The following is a 13,052-nucleotide window of genomic DNA, read 5'->3' as shown; positions in this document are numbered from 1 at the left end:
GTTGCATGTTAGATGTTATGGAAAGATTGACTCGTTATTTCTACAAGTGCTGTTCTTTGCATGTACTGTGATGGTGGAGATAAACTCATACAATGGGGAGGTCATAGTTACTGATTGCCTCTCCTGTGCACCCACCATGTCTAATGTATGTTTTACATCATTGAATTCTTCTAACAGTCAGATAAAGCAGGTATTATTATTGCCATTATTATTTTGAATATTGTCATTTTACAGAAAATGAAATATTGCAATCTCCAGATCACTCACCTGGTAAATACCTGCTCTAGGATTCAAACACATTCCTGTCCTGCTTCAAGTGCTCATTTCTTCTCCTCTACTGAATTGGGTCCCATTGCACAGGATCAAATGAAATGGTTCAAATACAAGTTCCCTAGATGAGCAGGTGATAGGCATATTATTGCAATTTGGAATTAAAGAAAAATCATAGGGGTGTGGCATCAAACTTGGTTTAAAAGAAAGCAGAAATGTAAAAGCACAAAATTTTAAATTCCCAAGCATCCTCCTAGAAGTCAATTCAAGGAAGATCACAGATCCTGACCTTTAACCAACAGAAATCTAGATTCATTGGCTAGACTTGAGTCCCAGGGATGTTCCAAGACTATCAAATAAAAATCATCATTACTGAGGGAACATCAGTTTAATAGCAAATAATCTATTAAAGCATAAGTGGGAAAATGCATTACGTAAACAATTCATGTCTAGTGGCCTTTCTTGAAGTTTTCCAATTCTCCAGAAATCGTTCTCCTCTTATTCCGATATGTTGGCAATAACATCAAGTCTTCAGCCAAAGGAAAAGGACTGCGTAAACCTAATTAGGCTGCAATTTCAATTAAATATAAAGGAAAAGAGAGAGTCGACAACAAATAGGTTATGGAAATAGGAAAACATTCACCACTGGGCAAGCAGCTTGGCCTTCATGTCCTGTCCTCTGCCTGGCTAGTCAAAGAAACACTCACCCATTGACAAATTGGAGGCATGTCACTTGTGAGAGAAGCCCGGGGTGGCGAAGCCTCCAAGTTCATCCACAAGAGTGCTGACCCCTCAGCTTAACCCACCAGACCAGGACTCCGGGCATCAGGTAATCCGGCATCAGCATCTGCCTTGGCAGCACAATCGTTCACTGCAGGACAATGTCTTTTCTTTTCTAATTCCTTCCCTAGCTTCTCCTTTTCCTAGCATAAAAGCAAAGTAAATCAATGAGCACTGATAAAAAATAACTAGAAAATGAGGAAACTGAGAATATGGAAGAGGAAAGAGAAGAAAGAAGATACCAAAGCCTGAGAAGAAAGAAGATGCCAGTGTAAGAAGAAAGGAAGGAAAATGAAAAATAAATAAGACAAAATAAAACAAATAAGATTTGTATGTCTTAGGACAGAACTCCTCTCTGTTAATCAGAGAGCTAAGATATAAGGGGTATGTTAAGCAGGAGTCAGTGATGGGTTAACCTCTGTTATGTGCTGGCGTGGAGTTACGGTGGATGGCATCAGGGTCTCCAAATCATAGCGTAGACACGGTGTAGCAAAATGGTTAAGAGTACGTGATTTGGAGTCAGGACTGGATGACAATCATCATTTACTACTCATGCACACTGAAGCTAGTTTTTAAAACCCATAAACTCAAGTTTCCTTTTCTCTAAACTAAGAATACCTTATCCCATATGATTTTCGTAAATATCATATAATACCATATACACAAAGTGCTTAGCACAGTGTCCACCACACAGTAAGCTACCAATTTAATTAATTATCATTAATGAATTATTATTGTGGAAGGAGCTGTTTTCTTGACTTATCTGGGAATTTCACTATTAGGCATTGTGGAGATGAGTAGGCTAAATTAAGGATACCTAGGTGTTTTTTTTCTACTTAAGGAACCCAGTTATTTCTCTGAGAGCACAATTGGCACAGAAAGTGGGTAATAAAAAATAATAATTTGTTTTACTTTGGAAAAAGTGCATACATAAGTAATATAATTGGAATGTAGTCCAAGACAGAATATGACTTTAAGTTCTAGTGTGTATGGGGAAAATAGTAGGTGGAATAGTCTAGTAGAGAAGAGCTATATAGATTGAAACTAGAGTGTCAGAAGGTAGTAACACTGGACACAAATCCCCCCACCAAAAAAATTTTAAGTACAAGAAATGAAATTTATAGGCTGCAAAAATCTTAATTTTACAAATCTTTAATTTTAAAATCTTAACTTTAAAATACTAGCATATGATCCTGGTGTTCTAAGAATACGATCTTACTCTCTAAGCCTGAGAGTAGGTTATTTTTTTGATACAGTGTAAGAAGAAAGAAAGGAAAATGAAAAATAAATAAGACAAAAATAAAACATCAAATCTTCAGCCAAAGGAAAAGGACTGCATAAACCTCACGGCCTAATAGAATTTACCACAGAAAGGCAGGTATAAATTCACTAAGAAAAAAAAACCTATGAAGGAATGATTATTCAGCATGTGAACAAATCAGAAAAGAAAACAAATGGAAGTCTTAATAGATACATAAAAATTTTCAATTTATTTATGATAAAACTCTTAGCAAATTATCAACACCCAGATATTTCATTCAGCTGATAATAAGCAGATATCAAAAGCCTACTGCATACAAAATATTTATTTATGAATCTTTAGAAGCATTTCTGTTAAAGTCAAGAAAGGATAATGGTACAGGGTCCACATAATCACTTCTACTAATCACCTATGTGTCCTAATTACATGTGATAAAAAACAAGAAAAAGAAATGAGGCATAAGAATTGAAAGTTGTCATTACATATTTAAAGATTACAAAGTTATCAATATAACAAATCAAGAAAAACTGTAATGAACTAATTTAGCAAACTTGAGATCTCAGAAGTTTTGACTAATATACAAAAATGTATATCAGTAACATAACAATTATAATCATAGTAGCAAAAAATTCTAAGGTGTTTATATAAATAAACTTTAAAATATATATTTGTAAAACTTAAGAGAATTAAAAAAGGTTCTTAAGAAACATACAAGAAAAAATATATGGAGAGTTCTGCCATTTCCATGGATGGATACGTTAAAAATAAAAAAGCAATTAATTTAACTCAAATCATTGATATATTTAATGATGTTTCAAATAAAATCCTAACAAGATTTTTCCCTACAACTGTACACATTTATTCTAAAATTCATCTGGATGTACATTCTCTGAAGACAAGCCAAGATAATTCTGGGAGAAAAAAGAAAAAATGGTAGGTAGCACTTAACTACATAGCCATTAAGACATATTTTAGAGCTATACTAATTAAAACTGATATTGAAGCAGGGAGAGAAAGTGAGGTTAATGGAACAGAACGTGGAGCCCTTAAATTAGCTCAAGTACATGTGAGAAACTAGCATACAGTAGAGGTGGTGTTATCAATCAGTGAAAGGAAAAGAAATCTCAATAAATTTGATTTTCCATTTGAAACTCACTTCATACACAATAATAACAAGGAAAAGTTGTAAATGGGGAAAATTTTTAAATTAGAAGAAAATGTAGGATAATAATTTTTGACCAAGCGATAAGAACTAGATTCCTTGGAAAACTCTCAATTGAGTAGTTTATAGGAAAGCACTGATAAAACTGACTAGATAAATATTAAACTGTTTCCTACAAAATATACAATGAAACTTTCCAAGAAAAAAAATGGCAGGCTTAGAAAAGATATTTTTAACACGTAAAACCAACATGAATTAAAATCCTCATTAGGTAAAGAAACTACAGAACCGTTTAAACAAACCCACAATATAATTTAAAAGTAAGGAAATGATGGGAGCAGACAATTCAGAGGATTAATGAATGTATGAAAAGATAATTATCCACAGTACTGATAAAGAAAATGCAAATTAAAGCAACAGTGAAACCCCATGTCACACCAAATAGTTTGACAGCCATTAAAGAGTCTGTCAACACCAACTGTTGGTAAAGACATGAGAAAACTGAACTCTCATACCCTGCTGGTGGGAGTGTAAATTAGCACAATCACTTTGGAGAGCAATTTAGCTGTAGATAATGAAATTTAAAATGTGCATACCCACTGACTTAGCAGTTCTACTTTAGAGAAACACTTGCTCACATGTACAAAGGGATCCAGGATGTCTATTTTATCATTTCTTTGCAGTGAAGAAAAACCAGAAATGATTTTTATGTCCTTCAGTAAGGAATAGGCAAATAAACTGTAATATATTCATATAAATTACTATTAAAATAAAAATCAAAATGCATTAATTAGACCTACATATAAAGACACAAATGGGTCTCAAAAAATGCAATATTGGGTAGAAAGGGGGAAAAGCAAGTTGTTAAAAAATATTTAGTATGAAATCATCATGTAAGAATATTTTTTATTTTTTGATATCATTAATATAAAATCACATGGGCAACATTGTGGTTACTAGATTCCCCCTATTTTCAAGCCCCCACCACATACCCCATTACAGTCATTGTCCATCAGTGTAGCAAGGTGCTATAGAATCACTACTTGTCTTCTCTGTGTTATACTGCCTTCCCTGTATCCCCCCCACTACATTATGTGTGCTAATCATAACACCCTTTTTTCCCCCCTTATCCCTCCCTTCCCAGCCATCCTCCCCAGTCCCTTTCTCTTTGATAACTGTTAGTCTATTCTTGGGTTCTGTGATTCTGCTGCTGTTTTGTTCCTTCAGTTTTTTCTTTGTTTTAATGCTCCACAGATGAGTGAAATCATTTGGTACTTGTCTTTCTCCACCTGGCTTATTTCACTGAGCATAATACCCTCTAGCTCCATCCATGTTGTAGCAAATGGTGGGATTTGTTTTTTTCTTATGGCTGAATAATTTTCCATTGTGTATATGTACCACCTCTTTATCCATTCATCTACTGAATTAGGTTGCCTCCATATCTTGGCTATTGTAAATATAGCTGCGATAAACATAGGGGTGCATATGTCTTTTTGAAACTGGGATCCTGCATTCCAGGAGTGGAATTCCTGGGTCAAATGGTATTCCCATTTTTAGTTTTTTGAGGAACCTCCAGACTGCTATCCACAATGGTTGAACTAGTTTACATTCCCACCAACAGTGTAGGAGGGTTCCCCTTTCTCCACAACCTTGCCAACATTTGTTGTTCCTATTCTTCTCTATGTTGGCCATCCTAACTGGTGTGAGGTGATATCTCATTGTGGTTTTAATTTGCATTTCCATGATAATTAGTGATGTGGAGCAACTTTTCATCTGCCTGTTGGTCATCTGAATTTCTTCTTTGGAGAAGTGTCTGTTCATATCCTCTGACCATTTTTTAATAGGGTTATTTGCTTTTTGTGTGTTGAGGCCTGTGAGTTCTTTATATATTTTGGATGTTAACCCCTTGTCAGATATGTCATTTACAAATATATTCTCCTATACTATAGGATGCCTTTTTGTTCTACTGAGGGTGTCCTTTGCTGTACAGAAGATTTTTAGAATGATTTAGCCCCATTTTTTCATTTTTTATTTTGTTTCCCTTGCCCAAGGAGATGTGTTCAGGAAAAAGTTGCTCATGATTATATTCAAGAGAGTTTTGCCTATGTTTTCTTTGAAGAGTTTTATGGTTTCATGACTTACACTCAGGTCTTTGATCCATTTTTAGTTTACTTTTGTGTATGGGTTTAGACAATAATCCAGTTTCATTCTCTTGCATGGAGCTGTCCAGTTTTGCCAACACCAATTGTTGAAGAGGCTGTCATTTCCCCCATTGTATGTCCATGGCTCCTTTACCATATATTAATTGACCATATATGCTTGGGTTTATATCTGGGCTCTCTAGTCTGTTCCAATGGTCTATGGGTCTGTACTTGTACCAGTACCAAATTGTCTTGATTACTGTGGCTTTGTAGTAGAGCTTGAAGTTGGGGAGCATAATCCCCCCAGATTTATTCTTCCTTCTCAGGATTGCTTTGGCTATTCAGGGTCTTTTGTGGTTCCATATGAATTTTAGAATGATTTGCTCTAGTTTGTTGAAGAATGCTATTGGTATTTTGATAGGAATTGCATTGAATCTATAGATAGATTGCTTTAGGCAGGATGGCCATTTTGACATTATTAATTCTTCCTATCCATGAGCATGGGATGTGTTTTGATATATTGGTATCTTCTTTAATTTCTCACATGAGTGTCTTGTAGTTTTCAGAGTATAGGTCTTTCACTTCCTTGGTTAGGTTTATTCATAGGTATTTTATTTTTTTTAATTTAATTGTGAATGGCATTGTTTTCCTGATTTCTCTTTCTGCTAGTTCATCATTAGTGTATAGGAATGCAACAGATTTCTGTGTATTAATTTTGTATCCTGCAACTTTGCTGAATTCATATATTAGGTCTAGTAGTAGTTGGGAGTTTTATGTACAATATCATGTCATCTACAAGCAGGGAAAGTTCAACTTCTTCCTTGCCAATATGGATGCTTTTTATTTCTTTGCGTTGTCTGATTGCCGTGGCTAGGACCTCCAGAACTATGTTGAATAAAAGTGGGGAGAGTGGACATCCTGGTATTGTTCCTGATCTTAAAGTAAAAGCTTTCAGCTTCTCGCTGTTAAGTATGATGTTGGCTGTGGGTTTATCGTATTTGGCCTTTATTATGTTTAGGTACTTGACCTCTATACCCATTTTGTTGAGAGTTTTTATCATGAATGGATGTTGAATTTTGTCAATGCTTTTTCAGCATCTATAAAGATGATCATGTGGTTTTTGTGCTTCTTTTTGTTGATGTGGTGGATGATGTTGATGGATTTTCAAATGGTGTACCATCCTTGCATCCCTGGAATAAATCCTACTTGATTACGATGGATGATCTTTTTGATGTATTTTTGAATTTGGTTTGCTAATATTTTGTTGAGTATCTTTGCATCTATGTTCATCAGGGATATTGGTCAGTAATTTTCTTTTTTGTGTGGTATCTTTGCCGGGGTTTGGTATTAGAGTTATGCTGGCCTCATAGAATGAGTTTGGGAGCATTCCCTCCTCTTCCACTTTTTAGAAAATTTTAAGGAGGAAGGGTATTAGGTCTCCACAAATGTTTGATAAAATTCAGCAGTGAAACCATCTGGTCCAGGAGTTTTGTTCTTAGGTAGTTTTTTGATTACCAGTTCAATTTCCTTATTGGTAATTGGTCTTTTAAGATTTTCTGTTTCTTTCTGAGTCAGCCTTGGAAGGTTGTATTTTTCTAGAAAGTTGTCCACTTCTTCTTGGTTATCCAGTTTGTTGCCATATAATTTTTCATAGTATTCTCTCATAATTCTTTGTATTTCTGTGGTGTCTGTAGTGATTTTTCCTTTCTCATTTCTGATTCTGTTTGTGTGTTGACTCTCTTTTTTTCTTGATAAGTCTGGCTAGTAGTTAATCTATTTTGTTAATTTTTTTGAAAAACTGACTCCTGCTTTCATTGATTCTTTCTATTGTTTTGTTCTTCCTGATTTTATTTATTTATACTCTAATCTTTATTATGTCCCTCCTTTTACTGACTTTGGGCCTCATTTTTCTTTTTTTTCTAGTTTTGTTAATTGTAAGTTCAGACTGTTCATTTGGGATTGTTCTCCTTTCCTGAGGTAGGCCTGTATTGCAATATACTTCCCTCTTAGCACAGCCTTGGCTGCATCCCACAGATTTTGCAGTGTTGAACTGTTGTTGTCATTTGTCTCCATATATTGCTTGATCTCTGTTTTTATTTGATCATTGATCCATTGATTATTTAGGAGCATGTTATTAAGCCTCCATGTGTTTGTGGGCTTTTTCATTTTTTGTGTGTAATTTATTTCTAGTTTCATACCTTTGTAGTCTGAGAAGCTGATTGGTACATTTTCAATCTTTTGGAATTTACTGAGGCTCTTTTTGTGGCCTAGTATATGATCTGTTCTTTAAAATGTTCCATGTGCACTTGAGAAGAATGCATATTTTGTTGTTTTGGGATGGAGCGTTCTGTAGATGTCTGTTAGGCCCATCTATTCTAATACATTGTTCAGTGCCTCTCTGTCCTTACTTATTTTCTGTCTGGTTGATCTGTCCTTTGGAGTGAGTGGTATGTTAAAGTCTCCTAAAATGAATGCATTGCATTCCATTTCCCCTTTTAATTCTAGTAGTATTTGTTTCACATATGTAGGTGATCCTGTGTTGGGTACATAGATATTTATGATAGTTATATCCTCTTGTTGGACTGACCCCTTTATCATTATGTAATATCCTTCTTTGTTTCTTGTGACTTTCTTTGTTTTGAAGTCTATTTTGTCTGATACAATTACTGCAACTCCTGCTTTTTTCACCCGTTTAGTTGCATGAAATATCTTTTTCCACCCCTTTACTTTCAATCTGTGTACATCTTTGGGTTTGAAGTGAGTCTCTGGTAGGCAGCATATAGACGGAGCTTGTTTTTTTATCCATTCAGTGACTCTATGTCTTTTGATTGGTGCATTCAGACCATTTACATTTAGGGTGATTATGGATAGGTATGTACTTATTGCCATTGCAGGCTTTAGATACGTGGTTACCACAGGTTGAAGGATAATTCCTTTACTATCTTACAGTCTAATTTAACTCACTTAGTATGCTATTACAAACACAACCTAAAGGTTCTTTTTTTTTTCATCCTTCATCTCCCTCCTCCATTCTTTAATATTAAGTATCATATTCCATGCTCTTTGTCTATCTCTTGATTGACTTTGGGGGTAATTGATTTGACTTTGCATCTGCTTAGTAATTAATTGTTCTACTTTCTTTTCTCTGGTTTTATTTCCCCTGGTGACAGCTATTTAACCTTAGGAACACTTCCATCTACAGCAGTCCCTCCAAAATTCACTGTAGAGGTGGTTTGTGGGAGGTAACTTCTCTCAGCTTTTGCTTTTCTGGAAATTGTTTAATCCCTCCTTCAAATTTAAATGATAAACTTGCTGGGTAGAATATTATGGGTTTGAGGCCCTTTTCCTTCATTGCATTAAATATATCATGCCACTCCTTTCTGGCCTATAAGGTTTATGTTGAGAAGTCTGATGATAGCCTGATGGGTTTTCTTTGTATGTGATCTTTTTTCTCTCTCTAGCTGCTTTTAAAAGTCTGTCCTTATCCTTGATCTTTGCGATTTTCATTATTATATGTCTTGGTGTTGTCTTCCTTGGGTCCCTTTTGTTGGGAGACCTGTGCACCTTCATGGCCTGAAAGACTTTGGTATGTTATCCTGTTCCCCCAGATTGGGGAAGTTTCCAGCAATTACCTCCTCAAAGACACTTTCTATACCTTTTTCTCTCTCTTCTTCTGGTACCCCTATAGTGCAAATATTGTTGCGTTTGGATTGGTCACACAGTTCTCTCAATATTCTTTCATTCTTAGAGCTCCTTTTTTCTCTCTTTGCCTCTGCTGCTTTGTATTCCTCTTCTCTAATTTCTATTCCATTTACCATCTCTTCTACGACAGCTAATCTGTTTTTAAATCCCTCCATTGTATGTTGCATTTCAGATACGGAATTTGTTAATGACTGACTCTCCATCCTAAATTCATCCCTGAGTTCTTGAATATTTTTCTGTACCTCCATGAGCATGTTTATGATTTTTATTTAGAACTCTCTTTCAGGAGGATTGGTGAGTTCAGTTTCATTTGGCCCTTTTTCTGGTGTTTCTGAGATTTTTGTTTGAACTAGTCTTCTTTGACATTTCATTTTTGTATGTGGTGCCCTCTAGTGCCCAGAAACTCTAGTCTCTGGAGCTGCTCAATCCCTGGAGTGATGTTGGGGGTCACAGGGGAGTGGTGCTGATGCCTGATGGGAGGAAAGATCTGTTTCCTTTTTCCCAGCTGCGGTGCTGATCTCCACTGTCAGGACCAGTGGGCTGAGCACACGGGTTCAAGCCTCTGCATTTTGTATCTGTAGCTGCAGTAGGCGGGGCCTCCCTCCAGATGGCCTGACGCCAGGGTAGAGACTGCTGATTTGCAAGCCAGTGCTGGCAGACCAGGAGGAAGGCACAGGATGTTGCATATCACAGTGGGGGACCTCGAAGCTGAGTAGCCAGCCAGGGGGATGGAGCACCTGAAGTTCCTAAAATTTCCCAACCTGCTGGGCAAAGCACACCCAGACAACCTCATCCACCTATCCCTTCTCCCATGCAGCAAGCTCTGTGCAAACCCCATCCTTTCAGCAGCCCTCTTGCTGCTAAGAAGCCTCTCAAACCTCCCACCTTTCCTTTGTCCCAGAGCAGCTGGATATGGATCCCTGTCTTCCACAAATGGCTGGTATCTCAGTCTGTCCAGGTATTCTGCCTGTCTTAGCTTTCTAACCCCACTAATCTCCAGAGCACCATGCAATGTAGGTTTGTGCTCCCAAAGCAGATCTCCAGGGCTGGGTAGTCAAGAGTCCTAGGCTTCCACCCCCTCCGCACCCCGTTTCTCATCCTCCCGCTGGTGAGCTGGGGTGGGGAAAGGGCTTTGGTCCCGGGGATCAAGGCTTTGGTATGTTACCCTTTTTCATGAGGTCTGCTCTGTTCTCCAGGTGTATGCAGTCTGGTGCAGCCTTCTTTCCTATTGCTCTTTTAGGATTAGTTGTATTAACTATATTTTCATATTATATATGGTTTGGGGAGGAGTTCCTTGTCTCACCTCTCATGCCACCATCTTGAAACTCTCTCTCCTGTTCCCATGTAAGAATATTTTTAAGAACAACAACCACATATATTATTTATAGATACATGTCATAATAAACAAACAAAAAAAATAAGGGCTGCAAAATTCATGTTGGTTTTGCCTCTAAGGAAGGATAATTATTGAGGAAAAAGGAGCTTCAACTTTATCTGCAATGTTTTATACTTTTTAAATGAATCAGTTCTGTGGTGAATACATTTTAACAATTCTAGTTGGGGAACTCTTCAAAGAGAATATCTGACTCTGCCATTAGAATGTAGGCAGTGGGAGAAAGAGTGATTATTTTTGTTTTTCTTTCTGTTTTCAGGTTACAGAAGGCACTCAATTACTGCTGTTTCTCCTCTTATTTGTATTGAAACCTAGGGTATCTCCAGGACAGAGGGAAATAAGTGCATCAGGGTAGTAGACATTAGACATCACATGCATGCATGCACAAGTACACATGCGTGGACACACGTACACACAACTGCTTGTCCACAGCTGCAACTCTAAGTTGTCACAAGCCATAGAGCCAAGGCTAGAGGGACAGCACCTTGTTCGTTCATTCTGGGGTCCCTTCACATGTCTGCTTTACCTTAAGCCAGCACCATTCAAGGCAATCAATACTTCAAGAAGTCACCCTGTTTACCTGTCTTCTGTGGTCTACATGAATGCTCTCCAGAACTTCATTTAGTCCTTCACTCAACAAACCTTTAATGAGGCTACCAGGTTCTCTACTAGGTACTTTAAATAAATTCTTTCTCTATTAATCCTCAAAATAGCCCTATGTGGTCAATATTTCAACCTCATTTTATAGGCAAGAAAATTACAACACATGCAATGGAAGTGTTTTATTCAAAGTCACTCTGTGTGTACTTGGTGTAACTAGAATTCAAACCTAGGATTGAATGACTCAAAGTTAAGTTCTCTAAAGAGACCTAAGGATACAGTTGTTGAATCTGTTTCCTCAGCCTGTACTTTTTTCAGGGCTTCATACCAGACATAATGGAAAGAATAAAAAGTAAATAAGATGTGGTCCCTGCTGCAGAACAGCTTGGAATCCAGCAGTGGTCTTACCTCATCCATGATATAGGAGCCCTCTATACACTAGGAAGTTCTAATTAAGTCATCCTACAGCCCCTTCAAGCTGCAAAAGCCTGCTGCCTTTCATCTTTCTTGTAAGTCTTATATTCCAGGCCTTTGTGGTTCCCACTAGATTCCCACATCCCTTTTGCCTTTGGGGTCCAAGAATTGATCCCAGCCCTGCAGTGAGGGAAAGACCCATACGTATTGTCTCACTCTAGCCAGAAGCGCTCATATGTGGTGTAAGGGAATCCCCCTCTTGGTCCAGCCTAAAAGTCTCAGTGCAATTAAAGCTGTTTGCAAGTTGCAAGAAATAACACCTAAAACTTCTGTGTTGATGGCCAAGCCCCAATGCATTTTTCAGATGTGTTGGATTATTTTTCCTTATGTGTCTACATGCAATGTCTGCTGAGCTCATCTGTAGCAGGAAGTGGGACCACTGAAAACACCAAAAGAGGGTAGGGAACATGTCCTCCTAGCATAGCTGGAAGAATAAAACTCAGTTTTTGGATGTACTCTGTCTTCTAAAACTTTGAGTTAAAGAAAGGTTGTTTTTTTTCTTTTCCTGCATTGACCACCACCACACTTGGAAAAAAATAGCCAACCCTCCATCCCAATAAACCACAGAAGCAATTTATTATAGAACACCCTGGTGGGACATCAACCATATGTCCTTAAAAAACATGGCAGGGAATTGCCTCAGTGCCAATTATGTGAGGGGCAATCATCTCGGCTTCTTCCGCCTGCCCAACCGGTGTGGTGAGTGGTGGGAGGGATGTGGGGGTGGTAGTGAGGCCCGCTGGGTTACTGGAATGCAGTGGTAGTGACTGTAGGGACCACCCTGGATGTCAGATGCCAGCTTATATCTGCCAATCAGCAGAAAGTAGAAAGAACTAGGAAAAAAAAGTGCATTCAGAGACGTTTCAGCTATAAAAGTCCTGAGATCTCCTGATCAACAGGTTCCCAAACCTGTTCCCAAACAGCAGAGTCACCTGGGAAAGTTTTGAAAATCCTGATTCCTGGCCTATATATCAGCCCTCCTGAATCAGAATCTATTTATATCTGAGGCTACAGATACATGTTTGGGAACCACTCTGGAGTCTTATACCTTCAAGACAGAACTGGAGAAACTAAAGCAAAAGAGGGAGTGTGATTGCCCATTGTCAGTGGCAGAGTTTGGCAGAAGCAAGAGCACTTGACTCCAGCCCAGAACTCCCTGGGCTGAAGCCTCTCCTCTCTAAACTCATCATCTCCACCTCCTCCACTGTTCCAGTCTCAAGGAACGGTATCACCCAAAGCTCACATCGGACACTTGGGAATTATTATCAC

Source organism: Manis pentadactyla, chromosome 3, assembly GCF_030020395.1.
Source record: "Manis pentadactyla isolate mManPen7 chromosome 3, mManPen7.hap1, whole genome shotgun sequence".
NCBI lineage: Eukaryota > Metazoa > Chordata > Mammalia > Pholidota > Manidae > Manis > Manis pentadactyla.
This window is presented reverse-complemented; position numbering follows the sequence as displayed.